General features: G+C 41.3%; 1 non-coding gene across 1 annotated transcript; it reads left to right on the top strand.

The window, feature by feature from the left end:
* Positions 13,970-14,040, top strand: TRNAG-GCC. Its single transcript has one exon. It is a non-coding gene; the product is annotated as a tRNA-Gly (tRNA).

A 14,641-nucleotide genomic window follows, 5' to 3' on the forward strand; every position in this document is an offset into this window, starting at 1 on the left:
CCCCCCGAAGGCCATTTTTGAGGGGGGCTGATCATTTTGAGCACTTCAGAGCAATCCAGAGCAGAGAGAGCAGAGGTGCTGAGCTTCCGGCAATCCCTTGAGATTCGAGCTTTGACTTGATTTCAAGAAGAACGACTATCTTACTTTGATAAGATATCGTTTCAAATTCTTACTTCGATAAACGAAGGAAGAATCATTAAACCCCTCACGATTCAATCAGAATCTGTGATTTGGTGGTCCACGAGTCAAAGCGCTCCCGGCACAGGCAAAGATCACACACAAGCAGCGATCCAAACAACGATCCTGCGTTTGTTTCTCAAGAGTTGTAAATTTTCCTTTTGTTGTGTAAAAGGAGTCTTATAAAAAGGCTATCTCTTTTTTTGAATTTTTTGGATTTTTTTAGATTTTTTGGCGGTTTTTTTCTTGGATCTGGATCAAGAAAACTCTTTTTTCGATTCTAGATCTGTTTTTTGATTTAATGGCGGCGGTTTCAGTTTGAAATCCTAAGGGTTCGTACGTGAAAACATGGCGAACATTAAGGAGGTGGTTACCTCAAATTTTGGCGAAGCTGAAAGCTTCAAACGAACCTCGCGTTCGTTCAATTTTAACCGAACTTCGCGTTCAAACGAACTTCGCGTTCGTTATCAAGTGAGCCTTGCACTCAACGAACTTCACGTTCCTTCTAAGGTGAGCCTCACGCTCAGTTCTAAGGTGAACCTCGCGTTCAACTCAGGTGAGCGTCAAGCTCAATTTTAACGAACCTCGCGTTCGTTCTAAGGTGAACCTCGCGTTCAACTCAGGTGAGCGTCAAGCTCAATTTTAATGAACCTCGCGTTCGTTCTAAGGTGAACCTCGCGTTCAGTTCTCAGCTGAGCCTCGCGCTCAACTTAAGTTGAACCTCGCGTTCATTTCAGACGAACCTCGCGTTCGTGCTTCAGACGAACCTCGCGTTCGTGCTTCGACGAACCTCGTGTTCATTTTTAAACGAACCTCGCGTTCGTTCCCAAGTTGAACCTCGCGTTCTTTTATCAAACGAACCTCGCGTTCGTTCATTTTCAGACGAACCTCGCGTTCGTGCTTAAGTGAGTCTCGTACTCAATACAGTCGAACCTCGCGTTCGAAGTTAAGCGAACTTCGTGTTCACTATGGTTAAGCCTCAGCTTTTCATGGGTCCACTTTGGTATACTTAATTTATTCAATTAAGTTATGGGCCCTAATTAAGCTGTGAGACCCCAATTAAGTTTTTGGAAATTTAGTTGATTTAAATTAAAACCTTTTAATTTAAATCTAATCTGGTTTTTAATTAATTATTTAATTCAAATATTATGACACTAAGGAATTAAGGTTGTCTCTCACTCCAATTGATTAACTGAAATAAGAAGTTGCCAAAGTAACCTCTTGTGTAGATTGTTCATGAGGAATGTGAGATGTTTGTGTGTATGCTTTCGTGTAAATATTTAATCGGCCCAAAGGAAGGTTAATATTTATTTAGACTGTATACACATCTGCGATGATAAGCGTATGACAATTATAAGGTTTACATGTGAATAATGAATCGATCCAAAGATAGTTTCATTATTTGACATGAGTTATTGTCAATGTTTGATCATTGCAACAAGGTATCACTTACAAGTTAATATTACTGTCCAAAGACTTGATATTAATGTTGTGCCCGATATCTTGGATGGGGATTGTCATTATTTAAATTTTATTGATTATGGTTATTGATGTGAGCATTTTTTTTGTTTTATTTCATCTAATGCATCTGCTGCAATAATTTCTACTAACATCAACTCAATTCCCATGCTAAATGGGACAAACTTCAAGGTTTGGAAAGAGAACATATTAATTGTTCTTGCCTGCATGGATCTTGACTATGCATTAAGAACTGAACAACCCCAACCTCTCAATGCGGAAAGCACTCCTGATGCAAAGAAGGAGCATGAGAAGTGGGAGCGTTCAAATCGCATGAGTCTTATGATCATTAAGCGCGGCGTTCCGGAAGCCTTCAGGGGCATAGAATCCGAAGGGATTACTAAGGCTAAAGATTTCCTTACCGAAATTGAGAAGCGTTTTGCTAAAAACGATAAGGTAGAAACAAGCACGTTTTTAGCTCGCTTAATTTCAATGAAGTATAAGGGTAAAGGAAATATCAGGGAGTACATTATGGAAATGTCTCATATTGCTTCAAAACTTAAGGCACTTAAACTCGATCTTTGTGATGAGTTATTAGTGCATCTGGTTCTGTTGTCTCTTCCTGCACAGTTTAATCAATTTAAAGTCAGTTATAACTGTCAAAAGGAGAAATGGACTCTAGATGAGCTCATTTCATACTGTGTGCAAGAAGAAGACAGGTTGAAGCAAGATAAGACAGAAAGTGCTCATTTGGCCTATGCCTCTAAGGATAAGGGCAAGAAAAGGAAGAATGATAAGGAAGCTGCTAAGGGTCCAATTAAGAAGAAACAACATAAGGATAATCAGGGTTGTTTCTTCTGTAAGAAGCCTGGACATGTAAAGAAGGACTGTACAAAATATCACTGTAGGCTGTCTTAAAATCACAATAGATAGCTGATCCCCATTAAACACCGATGATAGAAGTTACAATCTGACGACTTCCAGAAGGCTACAATTTGAAGACTTTCACGTAGATCACTGAAGGTTACAATCTGACGACCTTCACGATAATGATGGAAGCTCTACTTCAACAGCCTTCACAATCAACATCGGGAGTTACAATCTGACAACTCTCATATTCTCAAGGAGCCAAGACGAAGATTACAAGACAATGATCTTTGCAACGCTTCGACAGAAAGAGACTACAAATCAATGGTCTCTTCAAACCAAGACGTGGAAGTCCTCCCCACGTACCAGCATCAATATGCGCCACGTTCATAGCCACGAACGCAGCTCAAATGCAGCTCCAAAAGTTGCAAAGGCAGCTTAAATCACCACTGGACGCAGCTCAACATCGCTGCCCGACGCAGCTCAACATCGCTGCCCGACGCAGCTCAACATCGCTGCACAACGCAGCTCAATATCGCTGCACAACGCAGCTCTATTCGTCGCCCGACGCTGCTCAACGCAGCTCCAAGCGCTGCCCAACGCAGCTCTATATCGCTGCCAAACGCAGCTTTCATCCGCTGCAAACGCAGCTTCCAAATTGCTGCGTCTGAGCTTTTGACTCGTTCAAACACGAGCTGAACGGTTTCAAAACTGTTTCCCACGATCTGAGGGGATCACAACTCCACTCAGGAGTGATTTAAGGGGCGGTTACATCCCATTAGCCCCACTTAGGAGCGAATTAAGGAGGTGGTTACACCCCTTAATCCCCTATAAATAACGACAAACTCAACAGAGTTAAGGATCGGATTATTGATAATCAGATCAAGGTTGGATCTTTCGGGTGCAGTCTATTGGAACTTCTTGGCTCGTCAACAGGATCCTTAGAGCATTTCTGGAGCTTTTGAGATCGGCAACAAGATCTTCTTCATCCTTGGCTTATAACCGATTTCGGTTAAATCAACTCTTTCATAGAGTTTCAAACTCGTTCAGAGTTCTCCATAACGTCAAATCGTGAGGAGAAGACCACGCTCCAGTGAAACAAGACGCCGGATCGTCAACGAGAAGCAAACTCGACGCGAGCATTCGAGGGAGGCATCTCATCGCCACCGTGAAGAACCCAGAATTAAACAAAGGGGAGAATCCAGATCATTCTCCTCTCTTTTGTAATCAGGAAATCCAATTGTAACTGAGATTAAAGGAATACAAATCAATTTTCTTTCATTTCTTTTACTGCAAATTTTTTACAAACAAAAGATGGCGACTCCGCTGGGGAAAAGCTTCTCTGACGAAGAAGTGGTGGCGCAATCCGACGTTCATCTCACTGGAACAACCGTCGAAACTCTCGTGGTAGAGTTTGATCAAGCCAAGTTTGAGGAGGCCCTCTCATCCGGATCCCTTAGCCCCAAGGCTATGCGCAAGATCCACAAAGTCTCCAAGGAGACTAAAGCTCCAATTGTTGCTCCTATGCCGAAGGAAGCCTTCTCCTTCAACCAAGAATGCTCGAACAGCCCCTCCTCCGAAGGAGTGGGCTCAGCTTCGGCCAAACTCGTCCACCGAGTTGAAGGCTCTGCGTTCATGCCAAAGCGACGTTTCTCGGGTCACGAAAGGCCCATAACAGCGACCAACTCTGTCGACGACATCGCTGCAGAGACCTTAAAACAGGCCAACAAGAACGCCGCTCGACGAAGAAGAAGATCTCGACGACAAGTACAACTTCGAGAAAATCGATCCTCCAACCAACGCGAGCCTCGCGTTCGTAAGCCTAAACGCAACCATGCGCTCTGCGTTTCTGTTTCAGAATGCAAGTCTCGCGTCTATGAGCCCAAACATAGGCTCTGTGTGAAGAAGACTGAGCGCAACCCTCAGGGGTGCGTTCCACAAAATGAACGCAACCCTCAGGGGTGCGTTCCACAAAATAAACGCAACTCTCAAATATGCGTTTCATCAGCAAAACCTGAAGCTCAGGCATGCGTTCAGTTGACGAAATCCAATACAGAGCCTGGTATATATCGTGGAGCTCCCTCATGTTGCCAAACCAAAATGCGGACCTCGCGTTTCAAGTGCCAAACGCGACCTTCACGTTTCAAGTGCCTAACGCGACCTTTGCGTCTCAAGTGCCAAACGCGACCTTCGCGTCTCAAGAGCCAAACGCGACCCTCGCGTCCTAAGTTCCAAATCCAATACCAAACACGACTGCAGCGAGACCCCCGAATACTCTGCGTAGCGCGATTAAATCGAGGGGCGGATATAAAAAGTTCATGGATCCAAGGCATCTAAACTAGATTCATGTTCACCAAGAGCCAGTCCTATCCAATCATAGACTGGGGGTTCCAATTCAAACCTCACAATCAGTGAGTAATTCTCTTCGAATCTTCATAATAGATTTGAGTGAGTTCATATCGAGAGAAAGACCGATGCAACAAATCATTCGTTCATTCCAATGTGAACAGCTGATTCCTACGGTCCTCTCGGAACGCCAATGCTGCTTATATGCGGCCCACAATTTACGAACGTTGCTTTGCCCAACCAACGACGACGTTCTCACAGGAAGAAGTCTCCAGAGACTGAATATCCTGAGGTCACTATCAATGTGATCGGAAAAGGGAAAGCCTTAAGTCCTAATTCCGATGACTCAGAGACAAGTCGTTCGCCGACCGTCAGAGAAATCGCTAACGAGTTTGAAGGAGTTTACCGACACACTCGGACGCGAACAGGAGCCATTCTCCCTGTCAACTATCGGAGGTTAGCCAAAGGAACCAATTCCGATGATGAACACTCGGCCATTGCAGAGTCCCAATCATCAAGCTCTTTTGTTGAACATGAGAGCTCCGCCTATATGACAGAAAGCCATGAAGATCTCGCGAAGAGACTTGATGAGCAGGAGGCCATGCTCAAATCTCAGCAAGAGGCCATCAATGAACTCATGGCCCTATTGACTCAAATAGTCGCAGATACGACCAAATCTCAGAAGACAGATTCGCCACCCAGGCAAGAATCCTCCCGGAGAGGAAAAACGTCTTCATCCCGACCTCACACAAGCAAAGGGAAGGGAAAAATAGTTGATGACACAGCTTCTGACCAAGAAGCCCACAACCTGGAATCTTCCTTTGATGAAGGAAGAGAGACCGAGAATGAGCAGAATCCTCAATCGATCAAAATGGAAGAATTGGAAGCCCGCCTCAATGCCATGGCCAACAGAAGCGAGCTCCAAGAAGAGGGAGCTGTTAGACCCTATCCTGCCGAATGAGATGCAGCCCCTTATCCTCCAAAGTTCGAAGTCCCGACGCTACAAACTTTTGACGGCACGGGATCACCGAACCAACATATCTATCATTTCAAGTCACAGACTGGGAATGTGATATCAAACGACGCCATACTGGCTCGATTATTCATTGGCACCCTCAAGGGAGTTGCCTTTGAATGGTTCAGGAAACTACCTGCCGGATGTATCCAAAGGTGGGCAGATTTAGAGAGACTCTTCCTGTCAAGATTTTTTGAAGAGGATACAGAAGTCTCCATCCATACCCTTCTTGCCACTAAGCAGAAGAAGAGGGAGTCCGTCAAAGCCTTCGTCAAGAGGTTCCGAACCATGGCTCTCCGGTGTTCATCAGGAATGACACAGTCTACTTTAGTAGAGACCTGTCGACACAACTTGCAGACCGACCTCCTAGCCAGAATCGGAGTTGCAGAATATCGTTCTTGGAGACAACTAATCTCCCAAGGTGAACAGGCTCAAAATATTATTGCCAGGATCAAAGCTGAAGAACAAAGTAGGCAGGATCAACCTGAGCAATCGGACGAAGCCCAACCTTCACCTGAGCAATCAGACCAAGCCCAATCTTCTCAGTCAGAAGAAGATACCACGACTATTGAAGCTAATCCTCTTTATTAGGATGGCAGGTCTAACAACTATCACGTTAACAATTACCTCTGATAGTCAATCTCATTAGATAGTGGCCCGTTAGGCGATGTGTCATGTCTACCCTTTTTCCCTCTGCACTTGCTCAAGACTGGGGGTTGGTTTATTTGTAGTTCATTGAATTATGAGTAGCAAATTTTCTGAGTTGTCATGTTCAACAAAATACCTCTGTCAACCACAAAATCTACCAAAACTATCACGTTAACCGTCACCTCTGATAGTCCTTTTCCTCCAAATTTCCCCACCAATCCTCCTCAATAGGATGGCGGGTCCATCCATTTCCTCTAAATTCTCCTACCAATCTCTTCAAGTAGGATGGCGGGTCCACCAAAACTATCACGTTAATGATCACCTCTGATAGTCCTTTTCCTCCAAATTCCCCCACCAATCCTCTTCAAGTAGGATGGCGGGTCTACCAAAACTATCATGTTAATGATCACCTCTGATAGTACATTTCCTCCAAATTCTCCTACCAATCCTCTTCAATAGGATGGCGGGTCTACCAAAACTGTCATGTTAATGATCACCTCTGATAGTCTATTTCCTCCAAATTCTCCTACCAATCCTCCGTCAAGCTCAATTTTAACGAACCTCGCGTTCGTTCTAAGGTGAACCTCGCGTTCAACTCAGGTGAGCGTCAAGCTCAATTTTTTTAACGAACCTCGCGTTCGTTCTTCAGACGAACCTCGCGTTCGTACTTCAGACGAACCTCGCGTTCGTACTTCAGACGAACCTCGCGTTCGTACTTCAGACGAACCTCGCGTTCGTACTTCAGACGAACCTCGCGTTCGTACTTCAGACGAACCTCGCGTTCGTACTTCAGACGAACCTCGCGTTCGTACTTCAGACGAACCTCGCGTTCGTGCTTCAGTCGAGCCTCGCGTTCGAACTTCAGACGAACCTCGCGTTCGTACTTCAGACGAACCTCGCGTTCGTACTTCAGTCGAACCTCGCGTTCATTTTTTAAACGAACCTCGCGTTCGTTCCCAAGTTGAACCTCGCGTTCTTTTATCAAACGAACCTCGCGTTCGTTCATTTTCAGACGAACCTCGCGTTCGTGCTTAAGTGAGTCTCGTACTCAATACAGTCGAACCTCGCGTTCGAAGTTAAGGGAACTTCGTGTTCATTATGGTTAAGCCTCGGCTTTTCATGGGTCCACTTTGGTATACTTAATTTATTCAATTAAGTTATGGGCCCTAATTAAGCTGTGAGACCCCAATTAAGTTTTTGGAAATTCAGTTGATTTAAATTAAAACTTTTTAATTTAAATCTAATTTGGTTTTTAATCAATTATTTAATTCAAATATTATGACACTAAGGTATTAAGGTTGTCTCTCACTCCAATTGATTAATTGAAACAAGAAGTTGCCAAAGTAACCTCTCTTGTGTAGATTGTTCATGAGGAATGTGAGATGTTTGTGTGTATGCTTTCGTGTAAATATTTAATCGGCCCAAAGGAAGGTTAATATTTATTTAGACTGTATACACATCTGCGATGATAAGCGTGTGACAATTATAAGGTTTACATGTGAATAATGAATCGATCCAAAGATAGTTTCATTATTTGACATGAGTTATTGTCAATGTTTGATCATTGCAACAAGGTATCACTTACAAGTTAATATTACTGTCCAAAGACTTGATATTAATGTTGTGCCGGTATCTTGGATGGGGATTGTCATTATTTGAATTTTATTGATTATGGTTATTGATGTGAGCATTTTTGTTTTATTTCAGCTAATGCATCTGCTGCAACAATTTCTGCTAACATCAACTCAATTCCCATGCTAAATGGGACAAACTTCAAGGTTTGGAAAGAGAACATATTAATTGTTCTTGGCTGCATGGATCTTGACTATGCATTAAGAACTGAACAACCCCAACCTCTCAATGCGGATAGCACTCCTGATGCAAAGAAGGAGCATGAGAAGTGGGAGCGTTCAAATCGCATGAGTCTTATGATCATTAAGCGCGGCGTTCCGGAAGCCTTCAGGGGCATAGAATCCGAAGGGATTACTAAGGCTAAAGATTTCCTTGCCGAAATTGAGAAGCGTTTTGCGAAAAACGATAAGGTAGAAACAAGCACGCTTTTAGCTCGCTTGATTTCAATGAAGTATAAGGGCAAAGGAAATATCAGGGAGTACATTATGGAAATGTCTCATATTGCTTCAAAGCTTAAGGCACTTAAACTCGATCTTTGTGACGAGTTATTAGTGCATCTGGTTTTGTTGTCTCTTCCTGCACAGTTTAACCAATTTAAGGTCAGTTATAACTGTCAAAAGGAGAAATGGACTCTAAATGAGCTCATTTCATACTGTGTGCAAGAAGAAGACAGGTTGAAGCAAGATAAGACAGAAAGTGCTCATTTGGCCTATGCCTCTAAGGATAAGGGCAAGAAAAGGAAGAATGATAAGGAAGCTGCTAAGGGTCCAGTTGAGAAGAAACAACATAAGGATAATCAGGGTTGTTTCTTCTGTAAGAAGCCTGGACATGTAAAGAAGGACTGTACAAAATATCACGCCTGGCGTGATAATAAGGGTACGTTCCTTGCTTTGGTCTGTTCTGAGGTTAATTTAGCTTCAGTACCTAGAAACACTTGGTGGTTAGACTCTGGTGCTACTACTCACATAAGTGTTTCTATGCAGGGTTGCCTGAGCTACCGAAAGCCAAGTGATGTTGAAAGACACATCTTTGTGGGCGACGGACAATCGGTAGATGTGGAAGCAATTGGGCACTTTAGGTTGTTGTTAGGAACTGGTTATTATTTGGATTTAAAAGATACTTTTGTAGTACCGTCTTTTAGACGGAATTTGGTTTCTGTTTCTGTATTGGACAAATCAGGTTATTCTTGTTCATTTGGAAACAGTCAATTCAGTTTATCTTTTAATTCAAATGTTGTGGGAACCGGTTACTTGAGTATTTATGACAACCTATATTTGCTTGATACAATTGCTTCTTACAATGAATCCTTGCATGTGGAATCACATGGTACTAAGCGTAAATTAAATAAGGAAAATTCGGCGACATTATGGCATAAGCGCTTAGGTCATATCTCAAAAGGTAGAGTTGAGCGTCTTGTGTCTGATGGCATTTTGGATTCCCTTGATTTTTCGGACTTCGACGTATGTGTTGAATGTATCAAGGGAAAACAGACCAAAGTGAACAGATTAGGTGCCAACAGATCTTCGGATGTCTTAGAATTGATACATACGGATATTTGTGGGCCATTCCCTACGGAATCTTGGAATGGTCAACAATATTTTATATCATTCATAGACGATTACTCACGTTATGGGCACCTATATCTTATTCATGAAAAATCTGAGTCTCTGGACATGTTCAAAGCCTATAAAGCTGAAGTTGAGAATCAACTCAACAGAAGAATTAAAACCGTTAGATCTGATCGTGGTGGTGAGTACTACGGTAGATATGATGGTTCAGGTGAACAACGTCCAGGACCATTTGCTAGATACCTAGAGGAATACGGTATCGTCCCATCCCACAGTACACTATGCCGGGTTCACCTAGCATGAATGGTGTAGCTGAAAGACGAAACAGAACTCTTAAGGATATGGTAAGAAGTATGATTGCTCATTCTTCTTTACCAGAGTCACTCTGGGGAGAAGCACTTAAGACAGCAGCTTACATTCTGAATAGAGTACCAAGTAAAGCAGTTGCTAAAACACCTTATGAGCTTTGAACTGGTCGAAAGCCCAGTTTAAAGCATTTACATATTTAGGGATGTCCAGCTGGGGCAAGGCCTTATAGGCCGAATGAAAAGAAATTGGACTCTAAAACAGTTAGCAACTACTTTATTGGATACTCTGAACGCTCTAGGGGCTATAAGTTTTATGATCCCACTATAAGGAATATTTTTGAAACGGGAACAGCAACATTCTTTGAGGATGTTGAGTTTGGGGGGAGAAATAAGATTAGAGACATTAGTTTTGAGGAGGAATTGGCTTCAGATCCAATCCATACAGTTACTTTTGACAATATTCAGGTTTCTATACATGTTGTTGCTCAAGAAGTAAATCCGGAACCTCAAGATGATAATGTTGAACAACTCCCTGTTCCAGAAGAACAAACTCAACAACCTCAAGAACCAGTGTCATTAAGGAGATCCACGAGTTTAAGGAGAAATGCTATTCCGGATGATTATATTGTATTTCTCCAAGAACATGAGGAAAGTAGTGGAATGTTGGAAGATGATCCAATCAACTTCTCTCAGACCATGAAAAGTTCTAACTCTCAACAGTGGATTGATGCCATGAATGAAGAGTATAAGTCTATGCAAGACAATAAGGTTTGGGAACTTGTCCCATTGCCAGAAGGTGCAAAACCAATTGGTTGTAAATGGATTTTTAAAACCAAGCGGGATGCAAATGGTAATGTGGAGAGGTATAAGGCACGTCTTGTGGCTAAAGGCTATACTCAAAAGGAAGGCATTGATTATACAGAGACTTTCTCTCCGGTTTCATCGAAAGACTCTTTCAGAATAATCATGGCACTTGTTGCTCATTATGATCTTGAGTTACATCAGATGGATGTTAAGACTGCATTTCTCAATGGAGACATTGATGAGATGATCTATATGGTGCAACCAGAAAACTTTGTGTCGGGAGACCCAAAGAATATGGTCTGCAAATTAAGGAAATCCATCTATGGACTCAAGCAAGCTCCTCGTCAATGGTATCATAAGTTTCAACAAATAGTTATCTCGTTCGGTTTTGAGATGAACATTGTTGATGACTGTGTATATCACAAGTTCAGTGGGAGTAAGTATATTTTTCTGGTTCTGTATGTGGATGACATCTTGCTTGCCACTAATGATATAGGCATGTTGCACGAAACCAAGAGATTTCTATCAAAGAATTTTGAGATGAAAGATCTTGGGGACGCCTCTTTTATATTAGGGATCCAGATACATCGAGATCGCTCTCGGGGTATTCTTGGATTATCACAAAAGAGCTATATCGATAAGGTACTTAAAAGGTTTGGCATGCAAGATTGCAGACCAGGTGACACCCCTGTTGCTAAAGGAGACAAGTTTAGTCTCAATCAGTGCCCTAAAGGTAACCTTGAAATTCAGGAAATGCAGAAGATTCCTTATGCTTCGGCTGTAGGAAGTCTAATGTATGCTCAGGTATGTACGCGTCCGGATATTGCGTACATTGTTGGGATGTTAGGCAGATACTTAAGCAACCCTGGTATGGATCATTGGATAGCAGTCAAAAGGGTTATGAGGTATCTTCAGAAAACAAAAGATTACATGCTCACATACAGAAAATCAGAAAAATTAGAGGTCATTGGGTATTCGGATTCTGATTTTGCTGGATGCCAAGATAGCAAAAAGTCTACATCAGGCTATATTTATATGATAGCAGGAGGAGCTATATCATGGAAAAGTGTCAAACAAACACTAGTAGCTTCCTCCACTATGGCAGCAGAATTTGTAGCTTGCTATGAGGCATCCAATCAGGGAATATGGCTGCGAAATTTTGTCACGGGACTGCGCATTTTGGAAAATGTTGAAAGACCACTAAGGTTATATTGTGACAATAAATCTGCAGTAATGTATTCCAATAACAACAGGAGCTCAACTAAGTCAAAACATATTGACATTAAGTTCCTGGTTGTGAAAGAAAGGGTACAGAGTGGACAGATATCCATAGAGCACATTGGGACAAACTCCATGATAGCTGATCCTCTTACTAAGGGATTGCCACCTAAGGTCTTTCATGAGCATACTGCTCATATGGGTGTGGTATTATTTGAGGATATTATGTTTTAGTGGGAGTTTGTATTTGTGGTGCTTTATGTTTGGTTGTATTGTCTGATCAGAATAAAGTATTCAGTTAAGACACTCTGTTACATTATGTTTGGTTTTGACCTCACTAAGAAGGACCAGTTAAAAATAGACATGTACTGATCATATTGCATGTAATTTTCATGCTGCACATCCATGATTGATCTATGTCGTTTGATTGTATTGGTATATGTGACCATTGATGGGTCGAGTCACGATAAATGTGACGAAGGCCGCTTTGATCCTATATTGATATAGTCAATGGACGAGATTGTTCGGAGATACCTTTTCAGTGATAGCAATTTTTGAGCTCATAAGGTTATACACAATTTAAGGAATCATATGGTGCCCAAGTGGGAGATTGTTGGATTTAATCTAATAAATCTATTTGTGGGCACATATGATTAATCAATGTGTATTGCTATCTTTCAGGATAACCCACTAAAGTGATCAATTAATTTGGGTTAATTGGGTATTTAAATAAGTCATGGGGTTATATGTGCAGATACCAGGTTGTAATTGTGATTTATTGAGGGGCTAAATTACAAAAATACAACATCTATAAATAAGGGGTTATGGTCCCTAATCTAGGGTAACATTCTCTAATTCTCTACACCCCCATCTAGCTAGAGAAATTCGGATTTAGAGAAACCCTAAGGTTAGAAGATCCAAAACTCATCTCAAGGTTTATCCATGGATTCAGGTATAAGCTTCCGCTCTTTTGATTATTGTTAATCTCTTTGAATTAATCATGGCTATATGGTTTTAGATCTCAAGTTTTGGTTTAGATCTAACATTAAAATCTTTGGGATCGAAAATTAGGGTTTAAGATTATCCTTTTTGATGATATTAAAATAATAGTTTTCCCTTAGCTTGATCTAGTTGCCTTAAAGTTTTAAGAAGAAACCCCATTAATTTTCCTAAGACGAAGCTAATTTTCCTCCAGCAAGATTCACCCCCTCAAAGGTATCCATTCAGATTTTCATCATTTTCTAATAATTATTTTATTTAATTTATTGGGTGAGAAATTTATTATTTTTTAAGTGAGAACAAATTTTACTAGATTTTTAAATCTGCAGTTAGATTAAATGTTGCTTTTAATTAATGTGGTTTCAAAAACTCACATTTCCACATTGATACTTTTGGTCATCATAAAAGATTTTACTCTTTTTTTAATTAAAGTTATTGGGTTCCTTTGATTTCATCTAGTTTGCCTTCAACTCTATGACGTTCTGTAATTTATTAAGTAATTAGTAATCAAGGAATACAAAAGTGACTCTTCATGAAAAAATTGAGCCTCGACTACAGTGATCAGTTAGCTGTGTTTGATTTTTTACAAATTTTAGTTTATTATTCCTTTTATCTTTCTTATGTTACCTCATATCTGGATTCTGGGTTTAATTTTCTTTTTTCTCTTTAGTTTAAACTCCTAATTGTAAGTTCACATTTCCATATTTTTTTGGTACAACCAGTGTCACACACTCTTTGAAGATACCATTCACTGGAGTTCGCAGCTAGTTGTTCTCTGTATTATGATGTCATGTTATGATCTCTCGTTGTCTACATAAAAGTTGATCCTATCGTTTTTACCTGATAGATGATTCCTCAAACTATCATATGAGAGTACGTAGAGGTCATCTGCATATCTATTATGCATGAAGAGTTTTGCAATCATCAGAGCACCAGTGGTCTAGTGGTAGAATAGTACCCTGCCACGGTACAGACCCGGGTTCGATTCCCGGCTGGTGCAAATCAACCTTTTATTTAGTGAACCTGCAACTCTTTTAGGTAAACTTTTCTAAAATTGCTTCACCTTATCTTGCATTCAATTCCCTCCATAATCTGCATTAAGTTCTTAATAAATATTTATTCGAGTATTTTTTTTCTTTCTAATGTGCAAAACAATGCACCATTAAATTAGTCGCATTATCAACTCGAATTTTAGTTCCCTATTTGGTGTTCTCCTCATACTCAGGGCTGGTTACTTGAACAGGCCCCACAGCGAGCACTTGGGCACAGGTGCTTTCAGTCTTCTTTGTACTCAGGGCTGGTTACTTGAACAGGCCCCACAGCGAGCACTTGGGCACAGGTGCTTTCAGTCTTCTTTGCGTTGGATTTCTTGATCATCAAGAAACACCACAGCGAGCACTTGGGCACAGGTGCTTTCAGTCTTCTTTGCGTTGGATTTCTTGATCATCAAGAAACACATGATTTCCCTGACCGGCTTGTTATGGATGTATTGATCACAGTCTGGATTCAACATGAATGGTGCACTGGTGAGCGGTGCAGAGACTCAACCTGCAGTTATAATCCAAACGATAAAATGGACCAAGGCTTTAGAGTTATCCCCA

The sequence above is a fragment of the Asparagus officinalis genome, chromosome 3, assembly GCF_001876935.1.
Source record: "Asparagus officinalis chromosome 3, Aspof.V1, whole genome shotgun sequence".
Taxonomy (NCBI): domain Eukaryota; kingdom Viridiplantae; phylum Streptophyta; class Magnoliopsida; order Asparagales; family Asparagaceae; genus Asparagus; species Asparagus officinalis.